This window comes from Tamandua tetradactyla, chromosome 3, assembly GCF_023851605.1.
Source record: "Tamandua tetradactyla isolate mTamTet1 chromosome 3, mTamTet1.pri, whole genome shotgun sequence".
NCBI lineage: Eukaryota > Metazoa > Chordata > Mammalia > Pilosa > Myrmecophagidae > Tamandua > Tamandua tetradactyla.
The window spans coordinates 2170377-2187133 of record NC_135329.1 but is presented as its reverse complement, the minus strand read 5'-3'; positions in this window follow the sequence as shown (position 1 = coordinate 2187133).

The following is a 16757-nucleotide window of genomic DNA, read 5'->3' as shown; positions in this document are numbered from 1 at the left end:
GAGGAATGCTGCCACGGGAGCCCTGGGGGCCTGTCATGGGCACAGGGACTCGGGTGCTTGGGGCTTTGGGGAAGGAAAGATTGCAAGGAAAAGGAAAAGTTCCAACTCTCATATGCCTCCCAGATATATAAATAAAGCACAATAGGGACTATAATGAGGAACTAAGTGTCATAAAAATGCTTGATAGCAGATGGGACACACAAACATGAAGGCTGCCAGGGGCCTGCAGCCAAGAGCAAGAAGGGAAGAGCTTGGTCTAGATGACCTCGAAGCTCTGTTCCAACTTGCAGAGTCTGTAATTCTAGGCTCTGGTATAATTTAGCGAATTCCACTAGCATTTGCCAGCTACCGCCTATCTGGAAACATTACATTGGGTGCTGTGGGGGCAAGTGGGGGTGGGAAGGGGATAACAACTGAATATTATCCATTACCTGCTTTTGAGAAGATCTCTGCATGCTGGGGAGAAGACCTTGCAAACAGGAATGTAATGTGCTCCAGAGCAAGCTTCTTAGGGGATCATGTGTGGTGGAATGACCTAGCAGGGATGGTGGGGGAGTTAAAGAAGTCTGCTGTGAAGGTGATAGTTTGGGGGATGGACAGAGCAAGGGAAAAGTGCTCACCAGGCAGGAAAAGTCCAGTCTAGAGAGGAAAGAAAAACGCCCTGGGAATGACAAATGGGGTCAGCAGGGTTATATAGGGATCCGGTGAGTCACACCCCTGTGTAATCCCCTCCCCTTGAACGTTTTATGGCGAAGGTGAAGGAGAGTCACTCCCAGGATTACATCACCTCATGCCTGACTCCCTCTTGGCAGAATGAAGAGAGAGGTTCTCCTGGTGGCTCTGAAGAAGAAAGTAGTCATGAAAATTCCACTTAGTAAGAAACTATGTGGGCCTCTAGAAGATAAGAGCCTTTCCCAGCTGACTGCCAACAAGAACGTGGGACCTCAGTCCTACACCTGCAAGGAACCGAAGTTTACCCACAGCTGTGTGAGCCTGAACAAGGACACTGGCTCCAGACAGACATGCAGCCTGTATGACATGGGGACAGCAGCATTGCAAGAGGCTGAGCAGAAGCCCCAGCCAAGCCCAGACCCCTGACATGAAGAAACTGTAAGATGATGAGTAGGAGCTTCTCAAAGCCACCAAGTTTGTGGCGATTTGTTCCACAGCAATAGAAAACTAATTTAACAAATGTTGGGTTTCGTGGGAGCTCTGAGTCCATATTGGGGGCCAGTGGGAGAGAAGGCTGAAAAAATTGTTTGGGATGAGCCAAATTAGTCGGTCCAAACTAGACTCTACCTAATGGGTCTAGTCTGGCTCAAATTAGGACTAAATGAAACTCCAGTGGGTCAAACAACTTGGAGGTTGAAATTTTAGGAGACAGGTTACTGAGTGAGGTGCCCCAATGGTAGTGGCATGGTTTGGTGGGTAAATGGGGAGGGTACAGATGCAGTTAAGATTCACTCCCTTTAGCACCAGCTTGCCTTGGTGGCAGCCAATTTATAGCCATTTTAGGATTTTCTATGGGGTTGCTTCATTCCCTTTAAAGGTGTCAAGGCCTGAACAAGTGCTATGAGAAGGCACAGGGTAGGAGCGAACTGTGGCTAGGCAGATCTGCCATGGAATCTGAGACCTTTGCAGTGGACAGAAGGTTAAATGCATCTCTCCTAACGTTATCTTTGAGATCTGGATCTTTTTTACATATTTTCAAATAATTATATATCCACTTGAGTGACTCTACTAACAGATCACTCACTACAATGGATGAAACTGGATTATTGGACCATGTCAGTTGTATTAGCTAGGGTTCTCTAGAGAAACAGATTCAGCAGGAGATATCTGTAAATATAAAATTTATAAAAGTGTCTCATGTGACCATGGGAATGTAGAGCCCAAGATCTGTAGGGCAGGCTGCAAACTGGCAGCTCCAATGAAGTTCCTCAATGAACTCTCAGGAGAGGCTGGCTGGCTGAAGCAGGAAGTGTGATTGTCTCTTCTGAATCTTCCTTCAAAGTCTTCTGGTGATTAGATTAAGTGTCACTCATAGCAGAAGGCATTCCCCTTAGTTGATTGCAAATGTAATCAGCTGTGGATGTAGCCAAAGTGGTCATGATTTAAGTCCGTGAAATGACCTCACAGCAGCAGACAGGCCAGTGCTTGTCTGACCAGACAACTGGGCACCACCACCTGGCCACGTTGACACATGAACCCGATCATGACATCTATCATGAGAATACTTTTAAAATTTGAGCTCTAATTTCATAAAATCACAATTGTCAGAGCTCAGAAGGATATTTCACATAATTGATTTCAAAGAGGAGAACCAAGACCCAGAGGGTGGGGAGGAATTGTGCCAGCTCCCACAGTCACTCTGCGGCTGGCTGGCTATAAGCCTGCACCCCTGTAAGCCTGCACCCCTATAAGCCTGCACCCCTTCCACCCAAGCCTTCTACCACCTTCTTTTAGGTATGGGACTAACCTATGAGGGAGGGAGGATTTCTTTCAGATGCTATGGAGACTGAAAAGTGACAGTTTTTGCCTTTTGAAATGTGTCTCCACACTTGACAATGCCCAAGCATTGTCATGGCTCCCAGAGAGAACATTCGTTTTGGTTATGAGCACATCCATCTTTCTGTCATCTTTTCTTCCAACTATTTCATTTCCATTTATTTGTTTAGCAGGCATTTATTGCTGTTGTACCTATTCCTTTTGGAAAGCACCACTGGAAGCAAGGGTGAAGTATTTTCAAAGATTTGACTGATAAAATTGGGAGGTGCTGTCCCTCTTTCTCTATCAAGCCCACTCTCCTCTCTCTGGACACAGCCCCCATAATCTTACTCTCAGCTCCGAGTAGATATGAGGAATAATTATCTGCCCAGCATTTTTGAGACCCAGAAATGCAGACCTTTACTAATGGACTGACAAACAATTGAGTTGTAAGTCAGGAAATGATCCAGCTCAGAACTACCCCACGTAGATCTCTGATGATAGAGATCTTAATGGAAAGTTCTATTACTTGCCCTGAAATTCTTTTTCAAGATAGATAAAGAGAAAGGATAAGACAGACGAAAAAAGAAGCATGGAAGAAAGGAGGTCATAAAGATGAGAAACACAGTAAAGAAAAGTATTGGGAGAAGGTTAAAGGAGAGACTGCATTGCTAGGCTGAAGATTTTTCCCTGATTCAGAACATTGAAAATAAAGTATCAAGCTGTGTGTGCCCCCAGACATATTTGCTTGGATCAGAATGCCATGGCTATTCTAGTCCTACAACCACCCATTAAAAATAGATTGGTGTCCTAGAAATTTGGGTAGCGGTCAATGACTAACTTCAAAGTGAAACGAAATCCCTGTAGCCAAGATGACTGAACTAAGCCCCTCTTAATCTACTCTACAGTCTATCCTAAGCCTCATCTGATAGGAAATAACAAATAACCACTCTCCTATTGCAGAATTGTCCCCCGGAAGCATTACTGGAAGAGAGTGTAAAACCGCACTCAAATGACCATACCACTTCCCACATTAAGTATGCAGGGTGTGGCTCATGTGTGGGCTTTGGACAGAAGTAGAAACGTGCAGATGGACTAAGGGATGGCTGGGCTCTTAATGAGGAAGCAGAGCATGTACCCATTAGAGGCAAATTTTTATTTCTGGGATTATTAGCAATTTGTAAAATATGCAATTACCACTTAAACCGTGTTCAGTTGAATTAATTTTAACTATAATCGAAAACAAATGTATGCTTCATTGTACGGTCGGTTAAATCTCATGATTGTGAGTGTTATCTCATTTTCCATTAATTTAAAGAACATGTGCTGGGGTTTATCTGCAATTATGGAGTTGCAATGTAATGAAGTCTCAAAGCAGACTTCTTTATGTAATGTTTGCCCAGCAGCACCAGCTCATCGTTGGCCACTGTGATTTTTCCACCAACACTCCTGTTCCTCTGAAATGATGAGCAAAACTCTTGGTATGTTTTACTTACCACTTTTTTTAAAGAACATTTCAAACTCTCCACCTTTACTGGAACCCCAAGGCTATGTATGGCTTTGGTCACCAGAGCATTTTAATCTCAATAGACTTCAAAAGAAATCAGCTTCCACCTTCTACTGATCTTTAAGAGAAGTGTGTAGGGCTTTGAATCACTCTAAGCATAGTGTCTGTTTTAACCAAGGGCTATAATCAAAGATCACTTGGTACTTTTTTTTTTTTGCCTCAGATTGGATGTTTCAACCCAGTGTGTTAGAGGAGACTGATTTTAGGGAAATCTGCCTTGTTACATAACGTGCCTTCTGAGAACATATTTCAAAGCTTAGATTTGAAATAAGAGACCTGGTTCTAGCTCTGTAGTTACATGTGATACCAGGAAGTGAGTTCATTTCACTGGACCTTAATTTTGCTATCTGTAAAACTGGGATAACCACCCTGATCTTATCTACGAAGCAGGGATATTTTGAGAACTTGAGTTGTTGACAGCTGTGGAAAGGCTCTGGAATGCATAGAGGCTATTGCAAAGTTAGGGTCCTGATGAGAACAAGAGTTCTTTCCTCACTGCAGACCACGAGGTTGGTCTCTATTGAAGGCGGTGAGAGCCGGACCCTCTGCCCTTAGCAGATGGTCAATAAATATGTTTTTGAAGGCCAGGGTTTTGTGGTGTTAAATCTTCAATGATCATTGTGATACCTGCAGGACAGGTTTGCAGAAAATGATCTCAAGCTCTAAAGGAGGGATTTCTGTGGTTTGGCAGGAAGTGCCCAGTCTTTGAAATGAAGAGCAGGTGAAATGCCTCCTGTAGAATACTCTACTCTCAGAGTCCCTTTTTAACATGGTCCCTTCCACTGGCTTTTCTTCATACTCTTGCGTGTCACCAGCTAGCTTCCCTTTGAGCAATACCCTATGATTCTTGCCTGTGGTGATCATTCTCATTGTCAATTTTGGCCACACCTCTGAGCTTCCAACTGCTTAGTGAAACACAAATACCCACCGTGCATCACATCTCCCAGCCGTCATACTGCATGAGGATGTCACGTGTCATGATAACCCAAGGGGAAGTGTCCAAAAATAAGCACAAGCCCATCGCAGGGAACAGGAACTCAGGACTCTAAATTCTGGAATAAGTCTCTATAATAAGATGGGGGAAAATAACACTCAACTTTAAGAAGCGAGATTTGAGGAAATCAAAATTAAAGATCAAGGTGTGGAAGAATTATTCTTTATAAAAACACTTAAACAGCCACCAAATATGAACAGCACAAAAGATCCCATCAAAATCTGATCCCAGTCTACCATGAAACCTTGGTTTTCTTAGTCACTGCACCCCCCCCCCCCACTAGACCCATATACTCTCCATACAAACCACCAGGAACGTTCCCCATTCTCTGAGCTTGCAAAGCTCTCCTGTGTGTGTTCCTTCGTGCATGCTGTTGCCTCTGCTTGGATCATCTCCCGCTTGCCTCCCTCCTCTGCCGCCATGAGCACCTTGAGAGCAGGGACTTAGACGGTTTGTATCTTCAAAACTCAGCCTAGTGCTGGCTCAGAGTGGTATTTGCTTAATGTACACAGAAATCATTGCCGTTGAATAGAACCTTCTGAGATGAAGGACATGTTCCTTATCTGTGCTGTCCAGTCCAACAGCCACTAGAGAATTATGGCCATTCAGCACTTGCAATGTGACTAGAGCAACTGAGGAACTGGATTTTCAATTGCATTTAATCATTATTAACTTAAATTTAAATAGTCGCAGGTGTCTAGTGGTTCCAGCACTGGCCAGCACAGGTTTAGACAGTGATGGCAGAAGGGCCAAAGTGATTCTAAGACATGACATTCACATTCCATGACAAGGGACTGCTGTAAACCCGAAAGGGTGGGCCTTGGGTTAAGAAAGGATGCTCGTCTCATCCCCACATCCCTCCCTCCCACGAGGTTGGCCGCGTGGTCCCGCAGCTGGCCTGGAAGCCAGCAGCTGGAGCCCTCGGCGTGACTAGGGCGGGCTTTCTTTCTCTGACTCGAACCCATTCCTGAACGGCTGACAATGTTGGTTGGCTGATGCCGGTAAGAATACTTTCCCCAGAGTATGAAGATGACTTTGGGGTGGGACTCAAATCAAGAGGGAAGAAATGAAATTCTCAGGGCTGGCTGAAGGATCAGTTTTGTGTGAAGCAGTGCTATGAGGTTCTCAGGGTGGAGTCGCCTGGCCTTTGGCACCTTCGTTCCAAGGCCAAGGAAGGTGCAGGGCAGCCAGGGAGACACAGCATGTCTGGGTCGGGGAAGAAAAGGAGCACTGAAGGGTCACCAGTTGGAACAAACTGAAACTGAACACAGCTGGAGGTCATGCTACATTCTTTCCAGATGCCTCCCTGGAACTGGTTCCTATTAAATCCCTGCAAAGGAGGTGCTGGGAATAAAAATGAAATCGCCAGAGCTCCATGGCCGTGCAATCCTGACTCCTCAAACCTACACCGTCTGGCCTGGGCGACCGCCGCGTCCATCCCCTAGGTGGGCACTTAGCATGACTTCAGAAGGTCCACGACGAAGCCCCAGAGTAGTAGGAGAATCTTGTGTATGCAAGTATTCGCCAGAAAGATGGCCATAGCATTTACAAAAATGTCAAAAATTATAAATCAAAGAGTTTCAAACTGCTGTTCTCTTTCATATCATATCTACCCTGTGCCATATGAAGAACTTAAGACTCAGAGAACAAAACTGATATTTCCCAGAACACACACTGAGTCAGGGCAGATTGCGGGGCAGTCGGGGGGGAGAGAACCGAGGGAACAGCTGCTCGTTTCCCATTAAAGACCCTCTCTCATTTGCCCCAATTGTCATCAGACTTTTGGAAGCAAGTTCCGATTCTCCTGTCATGGTTAACTATGAGCCTTTATTTCTCACTGTGCCTGGCTGGGTTCTGGAGCGACCCTCAGTTCTTTATGGTCCTAGTGGGTCTTGGGGAAGGGTAGAATTACCAAGCAGATCTGTGACTCCTCAAACAAACCAAATATTATCTGTAGACCGAATAAATTATGTTTCCCCATCTATATGAGTATGTTGAAATAAATGTAGCTGCTATGGGGATAAACCTAATACAAATTCATTTTCAAATGAATTCACTTGAAATAAGACACTAAAAGTAAAACAACTACAACCTGGGCTCTGTGCTATGAAGTGTTCTGGAGCCATATGGGAGGCCTCATACTCACCAGAGCAGGAGCCGTCGTCTCTCTACCGCATTTCCTTGGCTAGGCGATCCTGAGATTGTAGAAGGTTCACATCTCTATGTTCTTCGTAAAACTATTGCTTCAAATGCTCTATGTATCTCCAAATGGAAGGAAGCTACTGTCATTTCTCATGTGACGGCACCTGCTCCTCTCCCAGGGGCTCCTGATTCTGCCAGGCTCGTCCACGTAGAAGAAACACGTGGTCTTCTGACTTTTGGGACAGAGTATGTAGGGACACACGTTTCTAGGGCTATTTACTTCATCTTTGTGGTTCAGGGTTGGGTTGGGGCTAGGGGTAGAGTTTCTCTGATGGAATTGCACAGCTATGTACTCTGACAGGAAGAGGGTCCTAGAGTTGACTGGACCATGGAATGTCAAATGAGTGACAGACATGCCGTCCCAGCCAAGTTCCTAGCAGGAAGCAGCTGGAAAAGTCAGACTGGGTTCAAAGAGCATTTATTAATGGACTGCTTGCAAAGATTTGGGCAAGGTGTAAGAAAAACACCAGGGTTACTAAAGAGTACTAGGTTTAGTGACAGTAGATTGTTACCACCTTAGGCCTGAAAGAATGAGGGAAGGGAAAGTTTACTGAGATCCAGAGAAAGAGAGACAGAGAAGGGCCTGAGGAGAGGGCCATCTACTAGGGCCTTTGGTCAAGGCATGCAGCTGGCCTTCCCGGAAAGGAGCACATGTAAGAGCACTCTGGAGTGACCAGGGAAGGAATCCAGCTCACACATTTAGCCGCTCACTGACTGTATCTCCTGCTACTGAAGCTCGCCAGGTGAACTCAGGCTCACCCAGGCCCACTTGTCAAACTGAAGCCCACCTTCCCCTGCACCTCATTATCCACCCAGTCAGGGTCCGCAGCTGGGATCCCCAACACCTGTCGCTGTGGACAAAAGGCCACTGTCCATACGTTCAGTCACAGGGAAGATTGAGAGGTTGCCACACCCTCTCTCTAAAGGATCCCACATCAATTATAAAGAAATGCTTAGGCCGATAATGATGATGACACTATAATAATTAAATGATGACCTTATTGTTATTGTTTCTATTATTAAAACAACTAACATTTATTGAGGAAGTTTCTATCATTTACGACATATCTGTTTCATCATTCTGCTTATAACCAAGAAGTAAATACCAAAAAAGAATACCAAAAAGGTACATTGCCCCTTGCTATGGCTGTGAGCTGAGACACTCGAGTGGGGAGGCAGTCAATGTGGGGGGCCTTTCGGAGAAATGCTTGGAGAGTCACGGTCCCCTCTCTTGCCTTTTCTGGCTTCCGCCTCAATCACATATGAGGGAGCAGAGGGTGGCAGCCAGAGGCTCTGGCCACTGGCGGATGGAATGTGGAGAGCTTTTAACCACTTGTGTTCCCCTCACAGGAGCCTTTTGATGTAGATATCCCCATAATATAGATCAGAAAGCTGAGTCTTAGAAAGGGTAAATACCTTCCCAAGACCCCACCCTAGCAGGAAGTTACACAGCTGGGGCTCGAACTCATGTCTGTTTATTTCCCAGCCCCTAGTCTTCATCACAGCCCCACACTGTGTGAATGGACATTAAAGGATTCGCTGTTTAAAGGAAGTCCCCTTCTTGATTAAGTTACCGGTACGCTCTCTCTCGTATACATGCACACATGGACGCACATTTCATTGGCATTTTCTCCAGTTATTTTCAAAGGGTGCATAATTTGTGTCAACGGGTCTTGACTTTGGGGAGAAAAAGATCTAGTTTCAGAACATTGTCACGCCTTTCTCCACGTATATGTGAAGACAGTCTTCCAGACAGGGTATAATGCTCTCTTAGATGGAGAAAGTTGGATAATCAAGGAAAGATACAGACATTATCACAATACAATCCTCACTGCTTTAGTTTGCATTGTGAGAATGTGATATGGACACCTGGTCAGAAGGTAAGTAGATGAAAAGTGCTTCTCAAGCCTAATTTGAAATTTCTGATATCCCCATTATCATATTCACTTGCATCCAATTCATATTTGTCAAAAGGTAAACACCCAAACAGAGGATAAATCAGTATACTTCAGGGTTTACCTTTTAAGAACTTCCTGTCACTGGCCACAGAGTGGACTCAGCACAAGGAACACTGAATGTCCAGTCGTGGCGTGGCGGCCGGTCCTAGCGCTGACGCTGCCTGGCTTCGTGACTCTGGTCATGTAATTTTGGATACACGACCTTTTATATACACGTCCCTTCCTTGTAAATAGTGGGTTGCATTAACAAAATCTGCCAGAGTCCTCCTGGTTCTGACTATCTATGGTGGTTTGATTCTGTAAGTGTCATTTAATCCCTGGGTTTTAGGAAGGGTTCAGGGGAGCCTCTGATTGTAGGACTAGATGAACCCCAAGATTAGTAAATGGAAAGCTAGGTGTTCAGTGCAATCTGCCTGGTTTACTTATACTGAAGAAGCCACTTATGACAGCCTCTGCTTTGTTTATTCTCACTGTAGTCTTCCATGAATAAAAACCGACTTGTGAGTTGTATGGTTGTGGGCATCTAAAATACACACAGCAGTTGTTTCATATCACAGTTTGTCCTTGAAGGACCTCAGTTAGAGTCCAGGCCAAGATGGGCCCGAGGGGAGAGGACCACACACTGCCCTTTAAGCTGTGTTTCACGAGATGACGGATGTGTCCTCACGGTAGCCAGATTCTTCAAGAACACTCTCCTCCAGAGACATTGCTCTCAGTGTTGTTTGTTTAGACATCTACAGACAAGCACCCCATTCAGCCAGCAGGACACAGAAGGCTGCCTCCTCTCCAAGCATCTCAGAAGCAGACGGACAAGCAGCCTGGCTTTCCCCTCGGAGGTGGAGCCCACGTTTCCCCACAGAGTCCGTGGAGTTCCTCGCCTAAGGGGTGCGACCTTTAGGAAATGAGTACCAGGCAGGGACTGCAGAGCCAGCAGAGAAAGTTCTTCATTACTCTCAGTTTCAATGAAGCGGGCTCACTGGAGAAATAAATTCAGACCTTGCTGCAGGTTGATGAACTGAACCGAGTGTCTGAGACAGGCCTGGCCTGCTCCTCTCCCGGCATGGCAGAGACTGCTCACTGGGGGCCTCCCATCCTCCTAAGTTAACTTTGCCTCCAGTGCTCTCTATCCTCCCTCCGCCCCTGCCAACTATAACTTCTCCTGCCTTCTCCCTTAAGTCTTTTTGCTCTGCTGTTATAGTTGGTATTCATTTTAAGACTCTTTCAGCCATCCATTCCTTATCATCATTGGGTTTGCATGTGTTTTTTCTTGGAAAGTAGTTTTGACAATGCTGCGTGGGGCATATTCGTGGGTACTTGGATTGTTGGTGGGAAGGAAAAACGTTCATGCCGCCAAAGTGAAGAAGGACAAGGGTCAATTAAGAGAACTCAGCCTGTTTGAACATTTATGTGGCATAATCCTAATCTGTGGGTTGGGAGTCGAGTCCAGGGAAGAGAAATTACCGTGAGCACACATGCTTGGATTGAAAATGAATCTGGGAGCCTCTGGTACTTGGGCTTTTCTTTCCAAGTGTCTTACTCTCTTCAGCTGCTAATCAAAGGCACTGGGACGAGGCACCTGCTGACTCCACCCAGCCGAGGCGGGATTTCTCAACAGTGTGATTTCCAGCTCACCCTCGTCCTCATGTGTGCATGGAAGTGTCGTGCTCCTGGAAGGAGAGGGGAGAAGCGCACAATGTCTGCCCAGTTCACTAAGAAACAGACTGTCTGTGGAGGTCTGGGATGATGTGGTTTGGATGAAAGGCTATGATTGAAGAACGTCATATGCACTGGGGACTTGTGTAAGATGAGACCTTTGCAGATGTGCTGGCTGCCTTTGATGCTCCTGGAGCCCTGCACCCTGGCAAAGCTGGTGGGTAGTGAGTATCTCTTTTATTGACAGAAGAGTCTTCCAGAAAGATTTCAGAATATAGACCCGGTTGTTGGCTAGTTATTCCCAACTACAGAGTTGAGGATGTTTTAGTATAGATTAAACTTGTAGACAGAACATTTCTCAATGTTGGTATTATAAGTGGGGCAATTATTTTAGTTTGCACGTATCTACTCCAACAGGTCAGTAACCTAACCATGAAAACAGACTTAGATCTGAGCAGGAGGCCCACCCGGACTCAAATCGCTTCTGGAGAGCAAAACATAACTGAATTGAAAGGAAATCCAGCCCTGAAATATCTTTTTGAACAAAATTCCTGGAAAGAAATAAGAAAAAATAAGCCAGAATAATCGCAATGGAAACATAAACTTGAGGTTCTGCAGAGAAATCATTTTTGGAAAGATCATGGAAGGTAAGAAAATTTTAAAAGATCACCCTGGAATTTTGTGGTCAAATTTCCTCATTTCATCACTAAGGAAACATAGGCTCAGAGACGTTGAGAGACTTTTTTGAACCCTTGGGTGAAATCCCAATTGCTTAATCCCAGGTCTGGTGTTGCTTTGCTTTCCTCCCTGACTCTCCCTGGCCTTCCTGGACTGCCTTTAAGCACTGTCGGTTCTCTGGGCTGCATAGCAGGGCAAGCTCCGCAGGAAGTCGTCACACGGTTGCCCATGTGCAACTGGGCTTTTCACTCCCCCAATTGGAAATTCAGCGTGGACTATTTTCTGATTGGGTGATTTGCTATGAGAACAAGTGCAGAGGGTTTCCAGAGGACCAAAATATTCTGGCCACATTTGGTCAACTTTTGACAAAGTCACAGATCCAATATGTGTTTGGTGGTCAGGGAATGTTTTCCCACAGAATCCATGATGGAGCTGTGGTTCGATCCTCTCTTCCCCTCAGGCCAGGTGGCTATGTCCCCCCCACACTGCCGGGAGCAGGACCTCCCTGTGATGTGATGGTATCTGACCACCAGGCAGGCCAGCGGGGGAGAGAGGCCATGCTACCTCAGGAATCCTGAGATCGGGGCGGAGAGAACTGGAATTGGAGCTGAAGGCCAGTGATGAGGAAGCAAATGAGGGCCATGTGAGGGTTTTCAGTAGTAAGAAACTGTGGAAACCCTCTTAGAAACCCTCTTTCAAGCTGCCACAGCCATGGGATTCTATTATCATTTTGGGCCCTGTGATAAGATTCCTCCATTGAAGCAGAGGGACTGAAAATCCCATCAGTCATTAATTTTAGTGAGTATTTTAGGTGCTCATTCCTAAAGATTGAGTGAAAAAGCTGCTGGTAAATGGGATCATACATATATATTTTTAGATCAACAGACTTATATATGCCAGTCAGTTCTGCTCAGCTTCCTTTTCCCACGTGAGTGTAGGACTTAGGTTGAGTTTTGTAAATGATATACCTTCCCGCTCACGACTTTCACTCATTATGGGTCTCAGCAGAGTTATAAACCACCAATCCAAGACATGGGTAGGGCACGTGGGCAAACGGGGAGCTGTGGGGTCCCTCCCCCAATGCAGCTGCTGCCTGGTTCTTGCCCTGACCCCACAAGGACTTCTGATGACTCATGGGTGATGCCCACAGGGACCCGCGGTGGCACTGGGCATGGGTCACAGTGGCTTCCACTTTCACACTCTTACCCTGGGCCCAATAGCAAGTTCTAAATCTCTCTATATTCCCAGGCTTCTCGTCCGTAAGAACAAAGCAACCTGTTCTGCTTTTACTCCCATGTTCCTGCTTATTCCATCCCTAGCCAGGACCCCCCAAGAGCTCCCTGTGTGATTCTGGCAGCCACAGGTGACCACGGGATTGGCTGTTTGGCATTTGGCAGCTGGGGCCGGTTCAGACCAGCTTTCTGGAGAACACTTTGTGTATTCTCCTGTTGTGGTATCTTGGTGTTCACAGACTGGGAATACCCGATCCTAACAAAGTCATATCAGGGAAAGGAAAAGCAATGCTGGTATTAAATGAACCACACATTTATTTACTGAGAACTCACTGAGTTATGCAGAGTGCGAGGTGTTGGAAATAGAAAGACAGACCATCCCTGCTGTGGAGCCATCTACAGTGTGTGGGAAAGCAGATTTGCAAATGCAGAACCACAAAATTGGTGCAACGCTAATAGACAGCTATGCAGGAGGTACCATAGTGCCAGGGAATAAACTCATCTCCTGTATGAGAAGGAGTCATAAAAGAGGTGAGACTTGAGTTGAACAATAAAGGATGATCCAGGGTTTACCAAACTTGGAAAAAAGGTAAAAAAAAAAAAAAAATCCAGACAAAAGATACAGCATGTGCAACAATGCAGAAATGAAATGATATTTAATCTAATACTCTGGCTCAAGTGGGATAAGACATAGATTATATTTTTCTCCAAAACCTTTGCAATTTCCCTTTTCCTTATTTTATTGTTATGTGTGTGCATGCGCATGCACGTTTGTGTGGACAGACAGAGAGAGACAGAAAGAGAGGGAGAGAGACAGAGAGAGAGAGAGAAGAAGGAGCAGAAGGAGTAAGAAGAGTAAAAGGAGGAGAAATAGAGAGAAGGAGTAATAATTAAACAGGCCATTACTTGCAGAAGAGAGGATGGGAAAAATCTTCGAAATCCCTGGTTCATTTGGACAAATACCAATTATCTTCCTATTGCTGAAGTTGTGAAATTGAGCACGGAATGGTACATGAGCCCGTGGGCATTGCTCCCAGTGAATCAGAGCAGTGACTCGTGGAGTCCAGGAGAGGACCTCGCCCGGGGCCCGCCCTCCTGTACCGTCAGAAGAGGAGCCTCCGATCCCAGCAGCCCACATGCTGTGCCACGATGCTGAAACGGGGGCAGACGCCACTGCCTCCACGCAGCTCCCGACTTCGTGATCTGTCAAGTCTGGTGAAGGCCTCGATCCCTCAGGAAGCGCTGTAGGAGTCTTTGTGGAGAGCAGGCCGCCGGAGCAGCATCGCTTCTCGAAAGCGAAACGGCATGAAGGCAGGGCCTGGCCTTTTCCTTGACCCTGGGCTCTGAGGAGGTCCCCGGGAAGACAGGCTGGACCACAGCTGCCAGAGGTGGGGTCCAGGTTCTGGTTCTGAAGGCACCTGGCGCTGGGCATGCTCCCCACTCCGCCCTCAGAGCTGCTGGAGGGGCCAGGCTTGCAGCGGAGGGCCTGGGGAAAGCCGTCAAGCACATGCTGTGCAGGCGGATCGCTTCCAAGAAGCGATTCATTTCTCGTTTAACAACTGTGCATTTGGTCCCCACACAATTTATCTTCATGCGAAATCACATACCTGTGTGCCAGATGTGCACAGCTGCATGTGAGCAACTGCTGATCTCTCTGGGTCACACGCCAAGTGCCTGTTTCTTTAAATTAGGTTGGGTTGGGATTTGGGCCGTGTGAAAATGTCATTTTGAAACCAGAAACCGAGCAAATCTGGGCGATATGGAGGTTTGAGCATAGCACGGAGATGAACAGGGTCGAGCTCGTCTTTCCCAAGACCCCCCTGCACCTCCCCCGTCCACGACCCCTGAAGTTCAGCGTCTGCAGAGCCTGGGAAATCCAGAGACTTGCTCCTGCCAGAGTGCGCAGCCCTTGTCAATGCTCGTGGTGAAACTGCAAAACCCCCTGCCCAGCCCTTGGGAGCTCTTGGAGCTGAATAGAACTCAACATTTTTAGTTTGTGTTTCAGATTTTACCCTCTGGACTCAGAAGATGCGAGACGGAGGGCACCCAAGAGCCACAGCCCAGCAGCCGCCGCACAGCCCCTGAGCCCCCCACGCAGGCCCCCACCGCCGCATCGCCCCAGAAACCCCCAGCCCCGCGCGTCCTGGGTGCACAGCACCATGGCCCCTGGAAGGTAAAGGAGACTCAGCCATCATTTTGTCTTCCCAGGACTCATTGGTTGCAGGGCCCTGGATGCTGGGTGCCTGCTAGCCACTGATGAAGTCGTAAAGCGTTTGACACATACCCCGTGCTCAGCGCATGTTAGCTGCTGCTGCTGAGATTACGGTCAGCTGAGCATTTTCGGTGTTTCCACGGACTGCCAGGTGCCAGGCACCAGGCGAAAGGCCTCCCATTAATTCTCACAAGTCAGCAAGGAGGTAGGCGGCCTCTCTTACCAAGAGGAAAACTGAGGCTCAGAGAGGTTAAGAAACTCACTCAAATGTGATATATCTCCCATATGTTGCAACCAGGATTAAGATTTGGCTCTGATGTCAAATTCCTGTACTTTCCACTCTGCGCTGCGGCTCCCCGGCCCGGGCGGCCCTCTCCGGGAAGGCCAGGCAGGAGCTCTCCTGGCCCAGGGCCGTGCCCCAGACCTGCTGGGCTGATGTCCACAGAGCCACCCCTGCAATCCCGCTCCCCAGGCCCACGCGGGTTCTCATGGGCACCGGCATGGATCAATCACCCACATCCACGACCTCAGGTCGAGTTTCAGCAAAATGCTCTAGAACAATAACCAGATGCAACTCAGTTCACATTGTGTCCACATACGGAATTCATTTCAGCGAAAGTCAGACGATGCTGTGATTCTCGGTCAGACGATTGGCCTGTAACCTCTCCTGGGCTCTCTTAGAACAGAGAAGCAATAATAACTAGATGCATTTTAGAAGTCAGGTTTTAAATCTAGTCTCGGGAAGGATTCATGTATCATCTACTTAATAATCATGGATCAATTGCGGGTGGTGACCTCTAGACACTTGTCACCCTCAAGGCAATTTCCTTTTCGGTTTCAAGAAAAAGTTCAGACTTTGCTTTCCTTCAAGCTACTTGGAAGCACCAGGCCATCATCCCAGGAGCAAAGCAATCTCCTTCAGGAATTACGTCATTTATTTTTCAGTGAAGATTAATTTAATTTGGTTTAGTTTAACAGAGAGCATGATTGTGGATTTGATAACCAAACACATGACTTGACGTAAATTTCAGCCCTGGCTAAGCTCTCTTCCAAAGACTCTCTAAGGTAATTGGTCTATCACCCCTTCAAGGGGAAAGGAAGGGGGTAGGCTTTCAATTTTCTCAAACATAAAACTTAAAATCCACATATAATAATAAACAAATGGTTTAAGGCATTTTATGTCATAAATGTGCTGCCATTATTTAGTTATGAATTTTCAGGTTCAGGAATTAAGCTAAAACCCAAGGGTCATTATGGAATGTCTGTATATTTGATTTCCAAAGCTGCAGATAGATTTTAACATGTTCAGTGTCATACCACTGCACTCCCAAAACTATTTCTATATCCTCAGAGGCATTTTCTAATAACAGGCCTCTGTGTCTTCTGCTTAGTGAAAAGTATGAATAATAGCTCTGAAAAGAAAACACACACTCACACCCATGCATATAAATAGAATTTTTTAACCTATGTTCCCATATAGCCCCGTGATTTAACCTAATGCATTTAACAACTTAGGAAAGGATTCACCGAATTTTCCAGGTCTCTTCCTGGCCATAGTTACTTTGTAAAGAGAGCCTAAGCGTGGAGTAATCAACATGTTAAAGTAATCTAGATGTTTATGACTTGATAACTCTTTGGTGCGTTGTTTAACAACATGTTTTCAATTTACTTTCCTTCAAATAGCTCCAAATAACCCCACGATTTTGGGTGATTGATTACGGGAATACTGCTTTTACTGCACATCCAAGGTAATTTCACAATTACATCTTCTTTT